We start from the raw sequence: 15,319 nt of genomic DNA on the forward strand, positions 1-15,319 counted from the left end.
TGTTGTCACAAAAATGACCATCACACATTCACCTTCAAATAACCAAAGGAGAATTTATTCAAAAAAACTCATAAGAACATTAATGAAGACACATGGCGGCTCTCCTCGGGACAATCTGTAGGTCACAGCCTGCAAGACAAAAAAACAGATAAGAAGGTGTGTCATGCGCTCATCAAAGGACGGAGAGAGAGTGAAGGAGAGAGAGAGAGAAAGAGAGAGAGAGAGAGAGAGAGAGAGAGAGAGAGAGAAAGATGGAAACAGGAGGAGAAAGAGGAAGACGGAAAGAGAGGGAGGGAGAGAGAAAGATGGAAAGAGAAGGAGGGAGAGGAAGACAGAAAGAGAGGGATGGAGAGAGAAAGACTAAAAGAAAGGGAGAGAGAGGAAGACGGAAAAAGAGGGAGGGAGAGAGGAAGATGGAAAGAGAGGGAGGGAGAGGAAGACAGAAAGAGAGGGAGGGGGAGAGAGAGAAAGATGGAAAGAGAGGGAGAGAGAGAGGAAGACGGATAGAGAGGGAGGGAGAGAGAAAGACAGAAAGAGAGGGGGAAAGAGACACAGAGAAAAGAAGAGAGGGACAGGGAGAGAGAGTGCTGCCACTGTGCACCCAGGTCTCACTGCTCACCTGCTGCCACTGGTGTGTCTCCAACCATGTGCCGGTATGTAGTGCAGTTCACCTGGTCCCTAATCTGAAACAGATCCCTCATCTGAAACAGAGTCCAGCTACATGGATGGCAAAGTACACACAATTGCACATGCCAACATCGCCTGTCCACCCCTGCGCACCCAGGCAGCTGCACCCCAGATCCTCCTGCTGCCCAGTGGTGCATGCCCACCCCTGTGCATACAGGCAGCTGCACCCCAGCCCCTCCTGCCGCCCAGCGGTGCATGCCTACCCCTGTGCACCCAGACAGCTGTACCCCAGCCCTACCAGCCACCCAGTGGTAGATGCCCGTCCCTGCGCATCCCAGCATCTGCACCCATGCCCCTCCCACTGCCCAGCAGTGCATGCCCACCCCAGCACATCCAGGCCTCACTGCTCACCTTCGCCACCGGCGTGTCACAAAGCAGACCTATCACTTGCCGGTACAAGCCCCAAGCCCGGGGCCAATGGCACCCCCCACATCATGCAGCCCCACTCCGCAGGTCACCAGGTCCCACATTTGTTTCTGGGTCTTGACTTTGCTATGGCAGAGTACATACCAGTGCACACGGCATCATCGCAGGCTGCACACCCGCTTAGCCATTGAGGTGCCACAAACTCTGTGAAATGCGAGGCCATGCCACATGGCGGTAGGCACTCACTGCCCGCTGGCTCAGGCCTACACTGTGGTCTAGCAGGACTCATAATGATCGTCACCAGTCTGGACCTCCAGGACTGGGCATCATCACAGGCTGCACACCCGCTCAGCACTTAAGGTGCCCCTACCTCAGTGCACCGAAAGTCACGTCCCGTGGCGGTGTGCCTGTGCCGGCCGCAGTATATCCAGTACCACCAAGTCTGTGTCTCGCAAGTCATGGACCCTCTATGATTGAGTATTGTGGTGCGGATGACAGCATGTCACCTCCAGCCCTGGGGAATGTGATGTTGCAGGGCCCTAGACCCTCATGCCTACATGAACACCACACGGATGCACTCAGATAGATAGTGGAAATGGCATTGAGCACATGCGCCCGGCCCTTTTTATTGGCAGGGTCACATGTCTTGTGACGCATGTGCTGGATGGGTGTGGTGTGGATGTAAACTAGCTGTGAGGGAGTAGCTGTGGCATGCTGACAAATAGACCTATGATCTGCAGATCACTACAGAGAAGACCTGGTACATGTAGCAATGTACGCGTAAGCGGCGAGGGCTGGCCTGGCGTATGCCAGTCCAGCGTACGGGTCTAAACAATAACCTCAGGGCTCTGGGCGTGGTTCCGTACTGTGCTGGACAAGGAAGTAACTAATGCGTGTGTCCCTGTTGTTGTGTTGGCGCCACCCGAACCGCATTCGGCAATGTGTCACCCTGTGACCCAAGTCCAACATGGACATAAGGGGTAATCACTGAGCCTACATTCATCCATACTTCCACACTTGAAAGATCAGAGACATGACACATCTGTATGATTATGAATGTTTAATACACATTCCGTGGAGTGTTGCAGCTGGAGCAGTACAGGGCCATGCAAACCCCACTTTACAATGTTGGTCCGTGGAGGGCCAGCCAGAGTCCTTCAGGGAATGACAAGTCCAAAGGAAGATTAAGAGTTCAGTCCACAGTCTGATTGCTGTGTCATTGGTGATCAAACAGAATATGGCAGTCCATGTCGAATTCCAAGGTGAGTGTCACAGGGTGTATTGAGTGAAAGTGGAAGGTAATGATGCAGAGGGCAGAACCAAGCAGAAACAGGTCCTATGGTGGAGATCAATGCTACTGCATCCTTCTTACCAACATTTGGCAGAATCATCCGCATCTTCGTCCTCTTCTGTTTCATGTGCCTCACGTGTCGGTGGTGGTGTTCTGTGTGTGTTCAGTTCTGTGTGGCAGTGATATCTCAGGGGCCGGAGGTGGAATATCTGCCGCACTGTGTGGCACTGACACTTCAGGGGGTGGAGATGTGGATGTAGTGGTAGCAGCAGCATGCATCATCGCCAGGCCTTGTGGTAGCAATGCCATGAGGATGGTCCTGAGGTCATTGAGGAACCCAGCTACCTCTTGCTACGTTAATGTGCAGCCATGGCAGCCACTATTTCCACCTGAGTCCGCTCCAGGGTCTCCATTGATCTCCGCATGTGTCCCAACACCTGTGTGATATCACTAGTGCTACTCTGACTGGACAGTTGTTCTAGGCTCTGAGTCAGGGCTCCAGCAATGTCAGCCATGGTCCATTGGAGAGCATAGAGTGGACTGTGGGTGTCCGTTAGGGACCGTGAGTGGTCCCTGATGAGACTTAGACACCCACGTATGGCATCTAGTTTGGCTGCCATGTGTTCGAAGCCCACCCTCACCTGTTCAGCCAGATTCTCCTGGCACCCCAACACACAGCGTTGGAAGGCCATGTGTTCTTTGTGGGGGTCCTGGGAGGCAGCCGTTGTGGTGGGTGCTGCCAGCTGTATGGTCTGTGCAGGGGGTGGGGTCTCCTCATAGCAGCTGGGCTGCCCTGCTCCTGGACGTGGGCTGTGGAGGCTCTCCACGAGCTGTAGAGGGCATCTGAGTCGAAGCAGAGAAGAGAGGTTTGGGCTGCTCTGCAGGAGGTGTTGATTGTCCCTCTGCAATGTGATGGGGAGATGCAGTTTAACAATGTGTGCACATGTATGTTGTCGCATTGTACATGTTTTCACACAGACTGCATGATTGTGTACATTGTTGCTGTTTGGATGGAGCTGCCTTTTTGATGGGGGACAGTGGACATTTGGACAACATGACGGATGTGTGTTTGTACTTGTACATCATCAACTCACATTTCCCTGCAATGGCAAATGTGGCCAGTTTCCACACACAAGCGGCACCAGTTTTGTCCTGTGTTCTGTTGTGGACGTGTTGCGGTTTGTACCTTATTGTTGTCAAAGTTGATGTGCTCTGCATGTTATGTGTGTGTGTGCTGCATTTCGGGGGAGTCACCCCTGCAGCTCTTAATTTGCTGCTTCTTATCCTTTTAATGCGGTGTGCCTTTGACTTCTTTGCTTATACAGTGCTGAGATGTTGCACACTTGGGTACATTGGTCTCTTGGTGGGAGTTGGGGGCTGGGGCATGGTTTGTCCGCAGATGTGCTCTACTTAATTGTACATGTGTGCCATTTGCTCATCTCCCCCGTCTCCCCAGTCCCTGGTCATCACTCACCCTGGTGCTGTTGTGTCCGGTCATGTTGAGCAGTGTTCGGTCCCCCAACTCCTGCCACCGTCTCCCCACGGATGACTATGGACCCCATTTACTCCATCTGGTCCAAGTCCTCCAGTGGCGCAGAACTCCCAACTCCAGTCTGCATTGCTGCCTTCCGGTTGTTGGCGAGTTTCAGCTTGGTTTTGCGCTTGACATTATTCCAGCGCCTCCTGACCTCTTCCATTGTCCTCTTCAGCACTCCGACTGCATTCACTGTATCCACGATGGACTGCCATAGTCCATTTTTTGTTGTCAATGACACAGTGAAGGTGACGAACAGTTGTTGATGGTGTTCTACCACCTCCCTTATCAGGATCCTGTTTTCCTCCAGACTGAACCACTTCTTTCTACTCTTCTTCTCCTTGCCCTTCCCTGACCCTGAGGACCCTGGCTGGTCCTCCGGGGGGCTTGTGGGGTTCTGGTTGTCCTCCCTACTTGCTCTGGCAACATCCATTGTGCTTCGCTGTTGTTTGGCATTTGTTTGTCTGTTTCTTTTCTTCTATTATGGTGATTTTTGCCCGCCTGACGTGTGTGAATTGCAGGCCTATCGCTGGTTTCCGCGGATTGTTGTATCGCTATTGGCCTCATCGCAACTTGTTTACATTCGTGTTTTGCATTTTTGCGGCGTCGCGTTGACTTTATCGTGGACATTTGACGTGTTGTCGTGGGCCTATCGCATGGTTCCTCCATGTTGTGAATACATAGTTAACACAGCGTTATTTTCCCGCGATGGACTTATGATATGAAGAGTTGCGTTAAGCTAATTTTGCAGTAATTATCACACGTTATTGAGAATATACCCCTATGTTTCTTATTATACTTTCTGCTACTCGTATAAATATGACCTTCTGGTTAAAAAGCATTATACTGAAAAAGTGAAAGCAGCTCTTGGAAAGTAAGTAAACTGAAATTAAGAAGGGGGCATAGGCTTTTTTTCTTGTTTGTTAGATCTGAGCAGCTGCTGTCAGTGGCATAGCTAGAAAAGTCCAGTCTTAATGGTACCATACCTAGTATATTTTGTCCCAAACAATTACAGCGTTCAGATTCTTGGAACAGGTCATTAGGGCACCATTTTGAAAATTCGCCACCACCGAAGTCGCATTTGAATAAAATGTGGGTCTTGCATTAAATGTTTCGTTATTACCACTTTTAACTCGGGACTAGTCATTGCGTTCTTCGTTCATTATATTCAGACAAAAACAGCCCACTTTCAATAGCCCCAGCTGAATGGAAGTCAAACATGTGTTGTCTGCCAGTAAATGGAAGTCTCTGCCATCTGCCCTCTGTAGTTGCGATTTTTAATTAGTCCAGAAGTAGGTCTGTGTAAATTGTTCCCCATTTATCTGTCATTTGAAATAAAAATGAGTGATCTTCATCCCATTATGATTTCAGGGAAGCCCTCTATTCTTTTCAAAATGTCTGCCTTGTCTCCATTCTTCTCAACGCTCCTTTGTACAGCTCTAAGCAGGCATTGCACCAAACGTAGTTCTGGATGAAACATTTACAAGCGTGGTTGAAGTTAGTTCAAGAGTTAAACATCTTCCCTGTCTTTGTGTTTCATGAATGTGTCCCTGTGGTCGTTAATTACCGCATTTTCCTTATTTTTACTCCAGTTTACAAAATGGCTTTAAAGATAAAATGGAAATTTCACTCACCTACATCCTAAATAAAATCAGCAGAATTTGATTGGAATTGTCCAGAAATACAAAATGGATTTAAAGATAACATTGACATTTCACGCGCCTACATCCTAAATAAAATCAGCTGAATTTGATTGGACTTGTCCAGAAATACAAAATGGCTTTAAAGATAAAATTGAAATTTCACGTGCCTACATCCTAACTAAAATCACAGAATTTGAATGGACTTGTCCAGAAACGTGGCTGCAGATTAGAATTGCCAGTATCTTGCAATCTGCTGATTTACATTTGCGCTGTTCATACAAACTGTTTTTCCCTCAATTTTTTGTACTGTGCCAGATTAGAGCTGAATACACATTGTGCTCTCGCATGTTGTGCATGTGATTGTCACCAGGCTTGGTTTTTTATCTGGAACATTAAAAAGGGAAACATAACGCGCATAAAACAGGTGTAATTACCATATTAGTGCATCTTCCCTCACGTTTTGCGCAAATCCTAAATCGGGGGGTGGCCTAGCCCTGTCCAAAACGGGCCTATAGGGAAATTGCTGTTGTCAGCGCAATCCGAATCCTGGCTGCCTTACCACTGGCAGAACCCCGAGAGGATGATCCATCCTGCAGAGACCCCTAGACGTTGATGGGAAGCCTTGGAGAGCTGATACTGGAGCCCTAGACACAAGGCACAAGTCCTAAAAAAAGAAAGTGGGGGGACTAAACCAGGTTAGGCAGTATGCACGGGAAATCATGACGCGTGCCATCATAGCGCATGATGTTACAATGCGTGACATTGCACATGACATCACAGGAAGTGACCTCACTAGAAGGGACATCACGAGTAGTGACATCACAAGAAATGACATCAGATATTAAGACCTCACACATATATTTATCAGGTATATCATGAGTGCATTTAAGCGTGTTATGAGATTTAACAAATTAGACTTGGCATTGGGGTTGTGCCAAAAAAATGGCGCAATCCCAACAAAAAATCCGGGCCTCAACTAATACATTGATATTTTTTAAACCCTGCCACAAAGAAATTGGCAACAAGGAGAAGCATGGCAGTAGATCTGTTAAGCTTAATTGGTTGCAAAGTCCACATTTTAAAATATTTGATTGGGTAAGGCATCTGCTGTGGAGATGACCAGTAAATCTCAGGGAATAGTAATAATGGTGAGATACCTCTGTTGGTTAATGCACTTGCTGGAGAGATGTGTTTTGTAAAGTCCCAGATTTGAATCCAAGGAGTAGAGAAGGTAAATGTGTCTCTTGCAAAGCACATCATCTAACACGCAGATGACATATTTTTATTTTATGTAGATAGTAAAGTGGGTTACAGCTTTTAACACAGATATCGTTTTGTTGCCTGCAGTTCATAAATTGTAATCCTTCTAAAAGACAACACTGAGGTATGAAGGACATGTGACTCCTACATCTTGTAACCCTCACTGTCTTATTTAACTCATCTTGTACATTGATTTAAATATGTACATGATTTATTGACAATGTATAATGTGTATGTTATGTAAAGTGCTCTGATCCCTGCATTAGGTTGCATAGCACTATAAAATAAAGAAAACTGTGCTATTGAGAGGATGTAGCCTTGCGGCTAGAGTGGTCAATCTCGATGCTGGGGAACTGGGTTCGAGTCTCGGCAATGATGCTCAACATCCTTTGATTCTGGGCAAATCACTTAATCTCCCTGTGCCTAACAAATATGAATCTGTCCGTCTGTAACGAAACTGGTGCTCATGTAAAGCGCTCTGATATTTTCAAGTCAGTTCGCGCTATATAAAACTCTAAAAAAATATTTATATTGAAATTGTTATTTGTGTAAATACTTTGACAGACCAACACACCAGACATTCTTACAGTGCATGCATTTATTATTTACAGGGACTGAACAAAGGTAGAAGCATGCCTCTCTTAGGTACCTGTGAAGAAATAAGCTGTGTGCCTATGTTTTTCCCTCCGTGGCATTTACATTTAAGTGTGAGCTCCCAGGCCTCCTCACGTCAGGATATTCAAACAAGAGGAGGCCTGATGGCCCCTTAACTTTGGCCCCACTGATAGTGAAAAAAGCCCCCTCCCTGCCTGCACGTTGCTGCTGGGAATCGAAACCAGACAACGTGCAGGCACTGCCGAACGTGTCCGGGGGTCTGAAAATTACACTGCTACAAGTTCAGCATATTTCTGTGGGTTCTGTGGGGCTCAGCTTCTTAGCAGGGAGGACGGCGTCCACCCTGTGAAAAGAGTGGGTGGAGGCTGTGTACCTGTGTGTACCCCCGACTTGTGCCCTGCCTAGAGACCGAAGGCCCCATGGGAAAATAAAGGCCTCTGGAGTGGGGAGTCAACTGGGGTTCCATTTCACTCTTCATGAATTGGTGGCATAGGCACACGCAAGGTGAGCAGAGGCCCAACCTGATGATGAAGACAGAGGCTCAGTGGCTTGGTGGATAGCCATGGTAAAATAAATCTATGGTGGCCGTTACATGCTCCTTCAATGCGGGTCTGCTATCGTGGTTGAAGGAGAGGTGGCCAGCACATTACCAACACCAACAAAAGTACCCCTTGTGCATGAAATAAATCTATTAATTTTGAGTTTCATTTTTATAAAATTCACAGAGGGGAGACATCTTTTGATTATTCAATACTTTAGTGTTGAAAAAAGTTTTAACATACAAGTACCCTATTCATATTCCCTTTACGGTGCGACAATTGAACCCCATCACCACTTCCTTCTAAATAACAAAAATACAACACATATGGGCAAAGTAAAAAAAAAAAAAAAATATCTGCAAACTTTCCAGAGCGTCCGTCCTTTTCTTCTGACGTTGGAGGAGTACATATATATATATGTATATATATATATATATATATACTAGCAGCCCGTCCCGCCGTTGTCCGGGTATGAATTGCTATTGCTGCCGGCCAGTAGTATATTGTTTTGTAGGATTTCGTTTTGATAGCATTTCTTATCTGTGACAGGCCTGTGAAACGCTCCGATTCACAGTGCACTGCTGATGCACTTAAGAGTGCACATTCAGTAGTGTGTGAACTCGAGTTTCCCTACTTTATTTTTCCTTGCAATATTATATAGCGCGAACTCGACAACATGGCATGAGCACAATTTACATTACAGAAGAACACATTCATTTGTGGTAAGCACGGGGAGACAAAGCGATTTGCCTGGAATCACAGGATGTTGAGCTGATGCCGAGATTCAAACGTAGCTCCCCAGCTCTAAAGTGCCTAATTTTAGAACTTGTGGTGGGAGGTGTGTCTAAAAGTGTATGTCGGTGCTGGCCATCAATGAGAGAGACCTGTGCATTTTTCAAATTGGTGGTGAAAAAATATGAGTATGTTGCTGGAGATGTGGGCCGCCGTGCCACCAATGTACTTATCGGGGGAGGGTAAACACCCATTATTCCGCAACTTTCTTTCCGCATATCATCACTCCGCATACTTTCATTACAAAAGTACCATGACTCCGCAATGCCATTATAACTCATGGCATTACATTTTATATGCTTTTACCACGCATACATTTACAACGAAATTCGTTGTAAATGCATGAATGGTAAAAGCATGTTTTTTTTAATGTTTGGATAAGGTAAGTATGGGTATAGAGGGTATATGTTTTGAGGTACTAAGGTATATGTTTTGGGGTGTTTGGGTATTTTAAGGGTTCAGATGTAGTTTTGGGTTATGGGGTACAGGGGTAGTTTTAGTGTTTAGGGATAGGTATGGGTTTTGGGGTACAGGGGTATTTTTAGGGTTCAGGGCTCGGTTTGGGTTTGGGGGTATAGGGGTATTTTTAGGGTTCAGGGGTAGGTTTGAGCTTTGGGGTACAGGGTTATTTTAAGGGTTCAGGGCTAGGTTTGGGTTTGGGGGTACAGGGGTATTTTTAGGTTTCAGGGCTAGGTTTGGGTTTTAGGGTACAGGGGTATTTTAGGGTTATGGGGTAGGTTTGGGTTTTGGGGTACAGGGTTATTTTTATGGTTCAGGGCTAGGTTTGGGTTATGGGGTACAGGGGTATTTTTAGGGTTATGGGGTAGGTTTGGGTTTTGGGGTACAGGGGTATTATAAGGGTTCAGGGCTAGGTTTGGTTTTTGGAGTGCAGGGGTATTTTTAGGGTTCAGGGCTAGGTTTGGGATTTGGGGAACAGGGGTATTTTTAGGGTTCAGGGGTAGGTTTGGGTTTTGAGGTACAGGGGTATTTATAGGGTTCAGGGCTAGGTTTCGGTTTTGGGGTACAGGGGTATTTTTAGCGTTTAGGGATAGGTTGATGTGATGTCATTTGAGATGTCATCAGTGTGGTCACTGACCATGTCATGAGTGATGTAATATGTGACGTCATCAGCAGATGCGAGTTATAGTTAGCTGAACTGACTATAACGGGGGAATATCAATGGTTTTGTATGAGTGAAATGTCCAGCTAACTAGAACATGTGTGAAACCTATGATTTTTTCAGTGAATTTCTAAGGTTTTTTAAATGCTAATACCTAACTCTAATGTGGCTGAAACCTATGGCTTTTTCAGTGAATTTCTAAGGTTTTTTAAATGCTAATTCCTAACTATAACGAAGCTGAAACCTATGGTTTTTTCAGTGAATTTCATAGGTTTTGTAAATGATAACTTTTAAATGTATTAATTGTTATTTTTTTATACTAATTTACTACCTTGTTTTAAAGTATGTATTTTTAGATATTTTATTTCTTAAATTACATTACATATTTTTAATATAAATTGAAAAAAAATGTTTTTAACGTTTTTGAAATTGTAATATTTTTATTTTTTATTTTATATTTTTTTAATTTATATATATTTTATATAGCAGGCAAGGATATGTTATGGAAAGAAATTCAAGTTACTGGTAAGTTCAGTTAAATTTACTTTGCAGGAATAGTAGTGAGCTGAAAGATGCAGCACTGAAGTCTCTCCAGATAACAGGTGAGTAAATCGGAATTCGTAGTTCGGCTGATTTTTGAGGAATTTTTTTAATTTCCAAAACTCCACACTTAGAAAAATGTCCAAGAGGTCCTGACCCCCTAAGCCCTGAGCAGGCTCAGGGGGCCAGGGTGTTTCTACCCTGCCCCCTTTGCGTGTTTTGCACGTTTGTTTCACTGCTTTCTTGTGCCTCGGTTCTACTGAGGCACAAGATGGCTGCCAACACATCCTGGTTTAGAGTGTTGACAGCCAATTAGCATGAAGCTCGTGCTCGGGAAGGTACAGAGTGCAGTACAGAGTACAATACAGAGTACAGTACTTCATCTATAGATATATCTATGATTTTACTTTTGATTTTCTCAGTAACTACTGAACGGATTTACACCATTTAAATAAAAAAGTAATCTGCTAACCGAACTCTACCTTTTTGCCAAATTTGGTGTAATTCCGTTCAGCCGTTCGGGCTGTAGCCCTGGCTAAAGGTCCCTATGTAAAATTGCACGGGGAAAACACGTTTTGGGACCCCTCTTTTTTCTCAGCCACCGCTTCACGAATCAACCCCAAACTTTCGGGGAAGGAGCAGAGCGGAGCAGGCCATTTTCTTGGAGAATTTTGCGTGTATTCGTCGACCGGCGCCAAAGTTATTCCAAATAGAATGTTGCGGATTTCCTATGGAAACTAGGTCCTAACTATAACTGCCTACTGGCGACCGCGAGTAGGTAATATATAGATATATATGTATATATATGATAGAGATATATATAGATAAATATAAATATACAAATATAAATCAAGAAAGCAAGCCCAAGGGCTAGAGGTTAGAATATCCTGGCAGCCCAGCCCTGATGATTTTCTAAAACATAGTTTGAATCTCCACCTTCATCCAGACTCAGCACTGCCCTTGTGTCGACATTTTGGTCCTGTTATTAGTGTTTCATGGAGACCATCCTCAGGACTTGACGGAGGTCCATCAATCCAGAGCTACTACAATGGTATGTAATTACACTCTATTAATCAAAATTCAACAAATCCTCATCTCGCCAGAAATATTGTATCATTAATGCTTTAAAACTGAGAAACAATTGCTATATTGATTCCATAACATGCATTCCACTGGTCTTAAGCCAAAAGACAACATGAATATCGTACACATGTAAGTGAATCTCAGTACCCTTATAACAAACTGTTTGACATTAAGCCTATATTGAATATTAATTTTGATACATAGGGTTCATTCGCAAATACAAAAAAAAAGAATTCAAATTTCATATAATTCACTATAAAACAGTGTTAGACCTGGCATCCTTGGCATGGTTTCCCCTGCCTTTTTGCCCCACCTCCTATATTTTTGACTTTATCCTGGACTTTGTTTTTTGCTGTTTTTGAACTCTTGGCACTTTACCACTGCTGATCAGGGCTAAAGTTCTAGTGCTCCCTGTGCAAATTATGATTATGTTTGGTTATCCATGATTGGCATAGATGATTTACTGGTAAGTCCCTAGTAAAGTGCACAGTGTGTGCCAAGGGCTTGTAAATCAGATGCTACTAGTAGGCCAGCCGCACTGATTGTGCCACCCACGTAAGTAGTGCTGTAAACATGCAGTGTCTGCAAGTGCAGTTTCAAACTGCCATGTCGACCTGGCAAGTGCACCCACTTGCCAGTCCCAAACCTTCCCTTTTATTATATGCAAAGCACCCCTAAAGTAGGCCCAAGATAGCCCTATGGGCAGGTTGCAGTGTATATGAAAGGTAGGGCATCTACTGGTGGGTTTTACATGTCCTGATAGTGAAATTCAGTGTTCACTATTGCAAGGACTATCTCTCCCGTAGGTTGTCATTGGAGCTGCCTTGTAACATCGTACAAGTGTAACTTTCAATTGGAAAGAGATAGAGATTTGGCATTTGAGTTCCCTGAACTCCGAATTTAAAAAGACATCTTTCTGTAAAGGTAGTTTTTAAATTATGTGCTTGAAAATGCCACTTTTAGAAAGTGTTAACAAACAAAAAAATTCCAATCCTGATACCATTCAAACTCAACAGTCATAAGAAACTCCAGATGACCTAAACACTCTGGTTGGAAAAAGTAGAATTTTATTTTTATTTTTCAAATATTTTCTCTTTCTTATTTGTTTTTTTTTGTTAATAAACAATTACTTGTAAATTTAAACAATACAAATTAAGTGCAATTGTGGACATACACAGAAGACGCAACAACACTGAACACAAAAAGATCCACAAATGTGGTATAGATAGAATACAAATATATATACAGTCAACAAATTATCTATACAGCTCTTGTTCTAAACAAGTTTTTGTCTTCACATTTCAAAACAAGCAGTGCCTCTGAAACCTTTTGATTATTTACATAGCTTTTTTACTTAATAATTCAGAGACTCGTTCCAAATGGTGGTCCTACTGGGCTCACTCAATAATGTCAAACTTTTTATACACCTAATCAATGCTGAGCAGCATGTGGTCTACTCATCTAAGTGGGCACCTATTTGGTTAGAAATTAAAACTGTTGTCTCGTTTTGAACCATTAGGACAATGTCGAGTTCTCCTCAGGACGTAGCACATCAAGCTCAATCTCTTCTTGAATGGACATCAGTCTCTTTATTCACCAGCCAATGAACCAAGTCACAATAAGCAACTTGTGTGTTCATTGAAATATGAGCTCCTTCCCACATTCTCTTATGTTTCATGGATGATATTTGTTATTCACAATCTTTGCTTTCTTCTCTTTCAGGTCCTTGGTATTCCAGTTTGCTTTTAGAAAGTGAGCATTTTCTTGCTTTACCATCCTGTGCCTCTGCCTGCCTGTGGAATCAACATCTGGTTTAGCATGACAGCTGGGTTGTTTGTGCATTCCCTCTAGACAGTCACACAAAACGAGTTGAGGTGTTCCCTGCGTATTCTGATTGCCTAGCCCCAGGCTTATGGGCTTTCCTGAGCTAGAGGGGTGGCAGGAGTTGTCACTAACACCTAAGTAGGGCTGTGCCTGACCTCTCACATTGCTGTTTCCAGCCCCCTGTAGCGTGTCTGGAGCCAGGACAGGACAATGCAGGATATTTTCACTACAAAAACTATCCTGTGAAGCATGGCTAGTTCAAAGGTGGAATGGTGTATAAGTATGGGACCTGTAACCCCACATTTTTAGAACATTTCTGGACTGAGGACTCTGCCAAGAAGAGCTGAAGAGCTTTCAGGAGGAGTACTGCCCCTTTGCTGTGTTGCTTTGCTGGGTTGGCCTGCATGCAGTTGCTGCTTCTGTCTGTGAGCAGTGAAAGGACTGGAGTTTGCTTTGTGGAATCCTACTTTCCAAGTTCTCCAAGGGCTTGTGTGTGCTTGCCTCCTGCTGGAAGTCCAGGGCCATCAAAGACTTCATCTGCAGCTCCCCTGAACTCCTCTGCTGGGAGTGAGTTCTGACCTGCAGTGCAAACTTCAGTTCTGGGCCCTTGGAGGTGGTTTTGCTGCTTCAAGAGATGAAAATCCACACATTGCCCTTCAGCGCCATTTTCCCACCACAAGCTTGGCGCGCAGTTGAAAAATCAATGCATCGCCACGCTGCAGGCGTAAAATCGATGCAGCACCTGTTCACAGCTGGACGAACCGCCGCAGCCCGAGACCAGAGGACCGTTTCTCCAACATCTGAGACACCTGCTCTGACTTCGACGCAGGCCCTGCTGTGTGGCTGAAAAGATTGATGCATTACCTGCCATCGGTTGGAAGAATCGACACAGTGCCTGTTTTGCCAGTGCATCGACCTAGAGCACCTGGATTTTCCATGCACTGCACTTGTGCACCAAGTTTCCATCGCTCTGCCCTGCAGTAAGGAGCTGCTTTCGGAAATTGATGCATCACTTCTCGTCGCAGTAAGGAATTAATACAACACATCTCCTGGTTGCAGCAGAACTGACGCTTCCATTCCCCTGGGACTCAAGAATAAACTTGTCGCTGAGCTTTCTGATGCTTCCCTCCTTTGCAGCAATTTTCCATCTTCGGTTTTGATGCTTCAAAGGTACTTTGTGCTAAAATCAACGCATCCATAGACTTCTATGGACTAAATTGCTCAAACTATTAAAAAGGATATCTTGAGTTGTGTACGGTAGATATTTGCCGTTTGGTCCTGTTTTGTTTAGATAAAGATTGGTTATTGTTCTAAACTGGTGTGGTGTCCATTTATAGTGTCTTCGCTGTTTTAATGTGTATTTTATGAACAAATGCTTTACACATTGCCTCTGAGAAAAGCCTGATTGATCTGGCCCGGCTACCAAGGGGGTGAGCAGGGGTTATCTTGTGTGTGTAACTCCCTTACCCTGACTAGAATGAAGGATCCCTACTTGGACAGGATGCATACCACTGCCAACTAGAGACCCCATTTCTAACAATTTGGATTTTCAAAAACACTTCATGATACACATAAACATAAATGTATATAATGTTGCTAGTCATGTGGGTCTTTTGTAAGGAAACCCATGTTGTTTGACGAAATTATTGGCAGAATATCTCCCCACAAGTCAGAAAGAAAGGCTAAGAGATGGTTAATAAACATATACGTACTTTCTAATATTTTTATTTAAGCTTATTTACAATGCCCAATGAAAACTGGTGCAAATAAATGAAAAGAAAAAAGAGAGGTGACGATAACAAAAAAGATGACACAACAGAGAAGGCAAGGCAATATGGAACAATGGTTCATATCTAAACTGCTAACCGCAAACCATAAATCACTGTTCTGCTAAACCACACAACAAAGCTATAAAGAAAAAACAAGAACAAACACCAACTGGAACTGCAAACTCATGTATCTCAGACTCACATTTAATAAATTATGGACAATTGTAACACTTCACCCACATCAGAAGATTAGAGC

This window comes from Lissotriton vulgaris, chromosome 6 (genome assembly GCF_964263255.1).
Source record: "Lissotriton vulgaris chromosome 6, aLisVul1.2, whole genome shotgun sequence".
In the NCBI taxonomy this organism is placed as follows: Eukaryota; Metazoa; Chordata; class Amphibia; order Caudata; family Salamandridae; genus Lissotriton; species Lissotriton vulgaris.